Source organism: Diuraphis noxia, unplaced genomic scaffold (assembly GCF_037042655.1).
Source record: "Diuraphis noxia isolate RWA-SAM2 unplaced genomic scaffold, SU_Dnox_SAM2 contig0002, whole genome shotgun sequence".
Classification (NCBI taxonomy): domain Eukaryota; kingdom Metazoa; phylum Arthropoda; class Insecta; order Hemiptera; family Aphididae; genus Diuraphis; species Diuraphis noxia.
Window position 1 is genome coordinate 49,164,738 of NW_028301712.1, and position 10,715 is coordinate 49,175,452.

Sequence of the window (10,715 nt, forward strand, 5' to 3'; positions counted from 1 at the left end):
TATTGTATACATTTAAACCGAGATAAAATACTAATACTATAACCTAACCTTAAGCTGAAACAATTTTAAGCTTTAAATATTTTATTTACTAGTTGTTGATTAAGATACTAAGAACATTGGATTGGAATGTCCAGTTTTAAATTTTTTTTTGTTTTTTTCTTTTAATTTTCCGAATTTAAGCATGAACAATGTAGATGTCCATTTTAGACTTGCCATAAATACATAATTAAAGTATTTAAAAATTATAGTTCACATGATACTAAAATAGCAGTGTATAGTACAAATGCAACACTAACAATAATGCAAGTTTAATATAAGGTTGATTCATCTGTCTACTACTTAGAAGTAACTTATATAATCGAAATTTACTATACACTAAAGGGAGTTTACGATTTTTTTTACATTTTTTTTCTTTTTCTTTTTATTCCATCGATCAACGTATAATCGTACCACAAAAAAGTATATAAGTTCAAATACACTAATTATGCTTGCGCCAAGAAATAATCCCAAGGATCCACCAATATTACCTAAAAAAAAAAACGTATTATATATATATACATTTTATTGAACCCAAAAAATACATTTCAATAATATTGTGCATAGATTTTTAAAACATATATATATATATATTTAATTGAAAGACTAGCTGAGTGCAAGGTAGGCATATTCTGTAAAAATTTTATTAAGCTAAACGAAGTTAAATTTTAAAATCTGTGGTCACTCATTTGTATTGGATGAAAGATCGTATATCAAAGAAAATAATTATATATTTGATGTTTTTATTTGCGTCCACAGAACTATAAATACATGAGACATTCAGTCATAAAATTTTCCTTTTTGCATCAAACAATTTATATTTTGCTGATTATATTTTATTTAAAATGATTAAAGACATATAATTATTATTTATTTTTTTTTTTTATTGCAAATAACTTTATTCAAAATTTTTGAATAAGAATACAAAATTATAAAAAAAAAAGAAAAAATACAAATTTTATGTTTTATTATGTACTTTTTATTTTAAATTATCTTTATTTTTTTATCTTTGGCAAAAATTAATAAGTTTTCAATACCTACCTAGAAATTTCTGAAACAAAAAAAAGAAGAGAATTTACGCAAAAACAGCATTTCCACGAAAATGTTTTTATTGCACTATACAGCTGCATAATTGATATAGAATGAATAGTGCTTTGCACAAAACCTGCGTTTATAGAATTTGGGTATTAAGTGAAAATTTAAGAGTTTAATTAGAATTGTATATCAAATAACTGAAGTAATTTACTTAAAAAATTAAACAATTGATGTATAAAGGAAAAAAAAGAAGTAGGTGCATAGTGATTAAATGATTCTACTATAAATATCATATTAGTTATAGGAAAAAAAGTTGAAATAATAATAGTTTAGTACCTACATTATTATGCAATAGTGCTGCAGTATATTGTGTCTAAACTTACAACTTACCTAATAATTCATTAACTGGTATCAAGGCAGTTCTTTGTGCATTCCATAAATTTCTCTTGTAGTACATAACTATAATCGATCTGTGTTTATATCTATGTAAATAAATTAATTAATTTTAAAATTTATAAAATATTATTTATGTTTAAAATCTCAAAATTAATTAGGTAAATATTTCAACCTTCTGGGAGGATTTTTAACATCCTTTGTCAAGTTCCTATGCGTATATACAACATTATGACTGAATATGATGTCTGTACAGACATCTAAACAATTACAATCATTTGTAGTATTTAAAGTTGCCAACTCTTTGTCAAAGATCGAATAGACTAGACAAAAATTAAAGTGTTGTATTAATTTTTATGTTTTTATATTATTTGCGTAGTAAAATATTGTATCACCGTCATTTGAATACTGTCGCATACATTTGTAATTTCCAGAACCACATATTGGAGTGTGTATATCCCCTATATATATAACGTTATTTATATTAATTTAGGTTGTAAGAACCAAATAATTTACTTTAATTCTACAAAGGGAGTGATGGTTATATTTTCTGAGATAGTTTTCTATCGATAAAATGAGCGCGGGACCTTATATTGAACCGGCAATTTTGCAATACTCATGGTAAAAATTACCATTTAGTATTCTGATTATCAAAAGTATGAAAATATGAAACTGTTGACAATGTTATATTCTAGTAAATTTAAAACATTAGTTATGACTTATGACTATAGCAGGTCAATACATTTTGTACTATGGAGTTTTAAACTTTTAACAACTATTTTTTCTCGCCACGCTTGTAAATTAGAAACCAACTTTTTATTTTTCATATAATAATCTAATATATCATGAATATCATATACATATCTAATAATACTATTAGTTACAATATTTAAATTTTAATATTTATAGATGACACTATTGACACCATTGTACCTAAAATACAGTTTTTTTTTTCCAAATTACTGGACTCCATTGAGAGACTCATGTAGTCATGTGGGAATCCAGGAGTTCTAAATTACATTGTAAGTAAGTACAAAAATAGTGTTTACTAAACAAATCCCGAAATTCTCACACAATAAAATAATTAATATAAATCAAATTTGTTTGAATTTAATTTAAATAATTTTAACATACACTATTAATAAAATCTACACACATATACGTCATACTCATACATATTCTGCAATAGTTACCTCAAATGAAGTCACTGTAATTGTTTGTAATTTTGAAATAAAATGTTATATTACGACATATTTTGTAATTTATTATTTTAATGTATGAGTTTATAAGTTTACATTTTTTCTGATCCATCCCTCCCCCCTCTCAAATATGCAAAAATTAAGTTTATGCCACTAGTTGTTAGCTTTAGTATAAAAGCAAATTGATCTATATCAAATTTAAAGTTAAGAACATTTTGAGTATTTGTTTTCTTACGATGTCTTTATAACTGATAAAGTGATAACTGATAACTGGTGAGTAGGTATGTACTTAAAATATTATAATTTTCATTTAAAAATCATACAGTTTTTAACATTAAGTTTGATAATAAATAAATATTATTATTATATAGGTAAGTACTATAGTATCACCACAAAAATTTATATTAAATCTAAAAATTTGAGATTGGTTCTGTTTGCTAAATCACATATGCGTGAGAGAGAGAGAGAGAGAGAGAGAGAGGGAAATAAAGAGTACCTAAATTTCTAATCCCCAATTTGAAAAATGTGATTTCTTATGAATAATAAAAATGGTACAATTACTACAATAAATGAATTATAGTTTAATTATTAGGCTAATGAATATTATAATAGAGATAGCACTATATGGTACCTATATACTATTATATTATGGGTAGGTACTGAGGATAATATGCTCACTTGGATGGTAGTAAGCCACACAACCACACATCTTTAACGAATTATTTGCTCTGCACTCAATATCACAATTATTAACTGTATATATCCTGAAAAACTTTAAAGTCCTCTCGTGTTGATAATAACAGTGTCGAATATCCGGCTTCCAACTTGATATACTTTCAGAAGTTGTTAACCAAGTAAATTTAGTTGTAATATAAATTATATTGTTGATAGCAATATATGCTGTAGGTTGAATATTTGCAGGTATATCAATTGGACTATGTAAAAATAACTATAACAAATTTAAAAATCGAATCATTATAAGCATTTGAAATCGTATACAATTTTATATTTTTTGTGTACCAAATTAATTGTAAATAGACACCATTCAAAACAAATTATGTACCTGTTACTTATTATTAGGTACCTACCGTCATTCCTTTATCAGTTTTAGGACAGTGTTTTCTTGTGTTGTCGTTTTGTATATTTAATCTTATTATAACAGAGTCTTCGATAGTATCTCCTGTAACTTTCCATGGTAAATTATATGGCTCAGAATTTTCATTAAATCCAATTTCTGGATTCCATGCCGTTTTGTTTGCATTTGTTATAATATCTGCTTTAGTATGGTTCAAATTCGATAGTCTATAAAGACAATGTATAAGGTAAATAATAAATAATAACAATATATATAAGTATGCAGTGCGCTCGTGCATTTTTTCGCATGGATTGATCAAGATTATTTATTTTGATTTTAATGTAATATGATATAAATACCTACAGTAGCGTATTTTTTTCGAGGGGGGGATCTTTCATGTCTAGACACCACCTGACTTTAAAAAAAGCCTAAATATTAGTATTGACATTTATTTTATAATTTACTTATATTTATTTTAGTATAATATGTATACTCATTAAAATATTAAATGTTGGACTCCCACATGAAATTACCCAAAATATGCCACTGTATATAACACAAGGTATAGCCATATAGACTATTTAGACCAATTCAATAATAACTCACACTTGATTATAGTCATTATTAAGCAGTTGATGAAAAGGAACCATATTCAATGAATAACAAACTCCACGAATTGTAAATACTGGTTGGAAATATTGACAAGGTACATTTATTCTTTCTCTAATCCAAGATATTGATATAACACGTTGTTTACAAAAAATTCTATGAGCCTTCAAAATATAGGTACAAACTTATTAAAATCACATATTTCACAAAAAATTAATTAGCTCAATGTTTCTCGTATATATATACATTTAATTTGTATTAAATGGGCCTAGATATTATAAAACATCGTAAAAAAATTAAAAATGTTTATATTTAGTAATTTCAGATGAATCACATAAGCCATAAGGTATAGGTATAATAATATTATAGCCATATAGAAGTGGTGCAATATAAATCATCAAGTTATATATTATTATTGTTATATTGGTAGTGTATATTAGTATTATTGTTTAAAACAATCCTGAATAGATTAATAGTGGTATCACTGGTATAAATGATTTCGTGTTTGTCAGTATCTAATTGTTTTGTTTATGTTTGTTGATAATCTCCAAAGCCACAAAGCCTTTCGAAGCCATTTACATATACGTTCAATCAATATATCTATTCACCATTAGTTTTTGTTTTGGTTAGATACATTGAAAAAAAATTCTTTATGGACAATATTGTATAATAATGTTTTCCAGTAGGTAATAGGTATAACTATTATAATATAATAGTACTATATTAGGTATAGTGAATTAATATTTTTTTTTCGTAAATTGATCAAATTTTTCACTTTCTAAATAATAAATCTTGATTCATTTTTATGAAAGGATTTTTTCAACAGACACAATTATATACAGATTATAAAGTATATAGTTTTCACTATTCACCAACCAACCGGTTATTGGTGTTTAAAATTAAGAGTATAAGACACACGGAAAAAAATGTCGTTGATGTTACTAGTTTTATAATAATGTTAACTATATTTTGTGCACAAATATCCTAAAATCTTACGTTTAGTAATAAATCCCACGTTTTTGATTTTATAGAATGTTGACCAATATTTAAATTAGGTTCATAGACATGACACAATAAATTTATGCTATCTTCATATTCTCTGAAATAAATAAAGAAAAAAATAGTTTATATAGACCTATAGTATATTATTATATAATTTACACATTGGCGAAGACATATTATTCCTATATAGGTAGGTACGTAATACGTACCTATCAAACGTTTGATTTAAATTTGATGTATTATTGTCAAGGTTCTGTAATTGCAAATCACTACATAATGTAATTCCGGGGAATGGTACATCATTCAAGATTGAAAAATTTCTATTACTTTCATTTAGAATTGTTAAAATTTTGCCTTCCATCCAATTGTTATACAACTGTTGTATTTGATATCCACACATAAGGAATACCAATGATATGACACAAATCCAGAATATCCTGATTATAAACAAAAATTTATGTAGATCAAAGAAAAGTTATTTCGACAATGAAAAGATATTTGAAAATTTCATTTTCAGGTTACAACACATTTGTTAATAATACAATCATAAATGAAACTAGGGGGAAGGCTTAATCCCCCAACAAAATATATTATTCTTTTTGTTTCTATAAAATATTAATAAACCTTTTAAAATTCAACTGTAATTCTTATTTTTTAATTTTTAAAGCGTCTTAAAAAAAAAAAAAAAAAAAAAAAAAATTAATGGAAATAGAAATTTTTATGGAAAACAAATTTTTGAAAAAGATCGATTTAAATTTTTTGTTGTAACTTAAAAACTAATAACCGCAGACACCTGAACTTTATACAAAAATATTTATATTAGCATTTTTTAATTATTATAAAAAAAATTATGAGAGTTTCAATTTAAAATGATCACGATATTTGATATTAAATGGTTTTTAAATATTGTCGCAGGTAATGAATTCTACGAATTCATTCCAACGATCGTAAAAAAATAATAGACCATAATATTACTATTTACTATATAGTAATTCTACGAATTAGTACAATTGATCATAACGAATAATAGAATACATCACATAGGAATAACAGCTTTAACCTCACACAACTCATAAATTGTAGTCGTATATATTTGTATACAAGGAATCGTTGACTAGATCACGAATTAGCTTAATAAAAATTATATATTAGTATTCATAAAGAAATCCGCAGCATATGCGACCCGTCCAAATCAAAGGAATTGACATGATTTAAAAGGAATCTTAGAGGGCAGTAGAGACAGGGTGTACCATACCCATTCACACCTGAGCAGCTCAAAATAAGCACCTTCATGCCTCTCATATCAAAACTTACTGTACATTTTATAAATTTTGCTTAATTTACTAGAAAAAACTATCATTGTTCATTTTTGAAAATTGTCTATCAAACATTTAAAAAAAAACCACTAACATCTGGATCACTGACCGCTTGTGATCAAAAATATTAAATTTGATTATTTATTCATATTGTATGCTAGAATGATATATGGTATCCGCTCAAATTTAAGGTATTTATTATGGAATGACCCCCAAAATTGTGTACACCACTATGTAAAATACTACAATTAATAATAATAGCATTTTTTCTGGTACCAACCTTTCTAGATACGGTCGTTTGGGTTCCCCTAAATAAATTACACCATGTAAACTTGTGGCAATGGAAAATTTCCGCAAGTAATTTCCTTCACCAAATTCTATTGGCTTTATATTCAGCTGTTTACCATTTAAAACACCCATCCGTCTTCGAATAATTATGCCATTAAAATTTGAATCAATCATTTCGAAATAAATTGAAAAACAAAATAATTTTGAGTTGAAATAATACCTACTATAATTAGAAAAATGTGTAATAAATAGAATTAAGTAATAAATCTTAATTTATATGGTGGTTGAAATATGAATTACAATAAAGTAGGTATTACTAGGTATGAAAAACGTTTATGCTTCTATAGTATAGTAGATATACTAACTATACTAGGTAATATAATATAGATATTGAGTTCTGACAAGGTATTTCATTAAATGTCATACACATTTAAAATTATATTTTCCAAAACAAATACATATTCGTTAGTGTATATTTATAATACTTTGACATATTTATTCTAAGAGGTCCTTATTATACATTAATATTATATGAACACCATATACTGCAGTACCTACCTATATAAGCAGTTATAATTTATTTACCCATTTACTATGTAAAATTATAAAATGTACTTAACAATTCGTTGAATATAATATTTACTTTTCTCATATGAACAAAAATTATTCAAACAATCATTATCGTTCAAAAAGAAAAATGTTGACCATTATAATGTAAGTACTTTTCTATATTTTAATGTCATTTTGAATATAATTCTAGTATATTACACAAGCTATACCTAATTGTCACTTGGCTTGTTGACATTTCAGGGTCTGTATTTCCGTTATAATAGCACTAGAGGTACCCAGGGCCACACGCAATGTATAGAGTGCAAAAATAAATATGCCCCTCCCTTATTCATTATACACTTGTTTTTACCTACAATTAAATGACAAAAAATAAATTTTATAACTACGCTCGAAGAAATATTTTACTTATAAAAATAGTATAAATATGATATAAAACCATTGATAAAAGTTTAAATGATATTAAATATAATCGAACAATAAACTAAAGTCGCAGTATTGTAATAGTGGTCATGTACTAGTTGCCCCCAAAAGTAGGTACCTTTTTTTATATACCGATTCCCCCAAACTACCTACACTTAAGAGAGCTCCATGTCCCCGGCATCCCCACTTTGAACTTTCGTAAAAAAACCCGGGGCGATCGTTTGTACTCTGTTTGTACCGGTTTGTACCGCAAAAATCATCGTTTGTACCAAAAGCTGTAAAAAGTTACAAACGTTTTAAGTTGGGGGTGCTGGAGACATGCCAGCACCCCCACTTTGAGCTTTCGTAAAAAAACCCGGGGTGATCGTTTGTACTCTGTTTGTACCGGTTTGTACCGCAAAAATCGTCGTTTGTACCGAAAGCTGTAAAAAGTTACAAATGTTTTAAGTTGGGGGTGCTGGAGACATGCCAGCACCCCCACTTTGAGCTTTCGTAAAAAAAACCCGGGCGATCGTTTGTACTCTGTTTGTACCGGTTTGTACCGCAAAAATCGTCGTTTGTACCGAAAGCTGTAAAAAGTTACAAACGTTTTAAGTTGGGGGTGCTGGAGACATGCCAGCACTCCCCACTTTGAGCTTTCGTAAAAAAAACATGGGCAGATCGTTTGTACTCTGTTTATACCGCAAAAGTCGTCGTTTGTACCGAAAGCTGTAAAAAGTCATAAAAGTTTCGGACACGACTACGGCATCCCCACTTTGAGGGTAGGCATAAAAATTCGGCCAAAATATGAGGATTGAGTGACTGTAAACTTAAAATACACTTATAGAATTATATTTGAAACAAAAATATAACAAAACCATTTAAAACCCATTGAAAAATAAATATTTTAAATTATTTGTTGCAAAATAAAAATAACAAATAATATATACAGGGTGCTTCTTTTAAGTGGGTACATAAATTATCTCGAAAAGTATTTACTTTTTTCAAAATATTTTTTACGTGGTTTATAGTTGTTAAAAAACCAACGTTTTTATTAAAAAATTGTATTTTTAAATATTTTTTATCCTTATCATTTTTTAAGTTTTACTATATTCCAAAGCAGAATATATTTCTAAGTATTTTGATTCCTAAAAGTCGAATTTAGGACGAGTAGTTTATGAGTAATATGTATTTAAAGTATAGACAAGCGGAGTAGTGGACAAACATTTTGCGGGGTAACCCCGTACCAATCCACTCTGCCAATCTAAACTTTAAATACTTATAACTCAATAACTACTAGCCCTAAATTCGATTTTAATGAATCTAAATACTTAGAAAAATATTCTGCTTTGGAAAATGAAATTAAAACTCTATGTTGTCATTCAAAAAAGTAAAAAACTTAAAAATTGATAAGGATAAAAAATACTTAAAAAAATAATTTTTTAATAAAAACGTTGGTTTTTTAACAAATTGAAACCATGTAAAAAAATATATTGAAAAAAGTAAATACTTTTCGAGATAATTAGTGTACCTACACACTTAAAAGAACCACCCTGTATATATCTAACATAAAAATTAAAAATATTATATATATATATATATCTAACATAAAAATTAAAAATATTAATTTTTTCTAACAAATGATAAAAACATAAAGGTAGGTATAACTGTTAATAATTTTTAAATTTGTATTGTATCTAATGATAGGTTATTTAACAGGAATCTAAAACTAGCATCTAATCGCTGTAAATTAACATTTTTAAATATTCTTTTGTAAATAAAATATAGCATTAAATTCCGTATTTTAACCCTTTCCCGCCCAATTTTTTTTTTTCAAATCTTTCGGGAAAAGTAATTTAATTCTTATCATAATAAATACGATAAAAACACGAGTAATATTAATCATATGTTAAAAACAGTGGTACCATTTGATAGAAAATAAAATTGTTTATATTTAATGGGTCCATTTGGAGTCTTCGAACTATTTGTATTGGAATAACGTTTAAGAATACAATACGTAATCCAAAATCCAAATGGACCCAATGGGCTGGAAAGGGTAAGAAATAATAAGTTAATAAGTAACAAACAATAGTGATTTAATAAAATTGTTTTGATTTCATATAATATTATTTAAAGTTTTGAAAACCATTATCAAATAAAAAAAACGTTGTTACTTTGCTGTATAGATGTTGTCGAGTGACAATGTATGTATTATTATTAAACTTGAATACAGTGTTAATAATTAAGTCACTTTTATTAATACGGTAATTTCGAAGTTTTATTAATATTCTTATTTCGAATGTTCATTTGAAGAATTTTGGAAATATTTGAACTTCAAACAATAATTAATCAAATTGCGCATATTATGTATTTTAATAATTGTTTAATGGCTGTAAGCGACCAACTTATGAAAACCTTTGTACCTATTACATTTTCAAGTATTTTAACTCAGCAATACAATATATATCAATATATTTTATAACAAAAAATTTTTTAAAAAAATTGAATATTTCAAATACCTATAAATAGCTAAAAAAAATACATAAATATTTTGAAAAGAAAACTATGTAAAGCTCATTTTTAAGCTAGGGATTCGAAATAGGTAATTTATTTTATTGATACGTTTTTTGTTTTTGCTTTGTTAAATTTTCATTCAGATTCTGGAGATTCTGTATGAATCTGCATAAGTTTGTCTTAGGTAAAGTCTTTCAAAAATTATTAAAATAAATACGTGAAATTTATTTGTGTTTGAAGTTCAAATATTGACGAAATTTTATAATATATGAGAATTTG

At 26.1% G+C, this 10,715-nt stretch overlaps 1 pseudogene across 1 annotated transcript; it reads right to left on the reverse strand.

The window, feature by feature from the left end:
- Positions 1-23: 23 nt before the first annotated feature.
- On the reverse strand, positions 24-7,254 carry LOC149058601 (pickpocket protein 28-like; annotated as a pseudogene). The gene is made up of 10 exons (XR_016190313.1): positions 6,946-7,254; positions 5,559-5,786; positions 5,344-5,446; positions 4,345-4,511; positions 3,752-3,965; positions 3,342-3,612; positions 1,860-1,925; positions 1,640-1,787; positions 1,462-1,553; positions 24-527 (listed from the first exon to the last, which is right to left on the reverse strand). The product of XR_016190313.1 is annotated as a pickpocket protein 28-like (transcript).
- Positions 7,255-10,715: the final 3,461 nt, after the last annotated feature.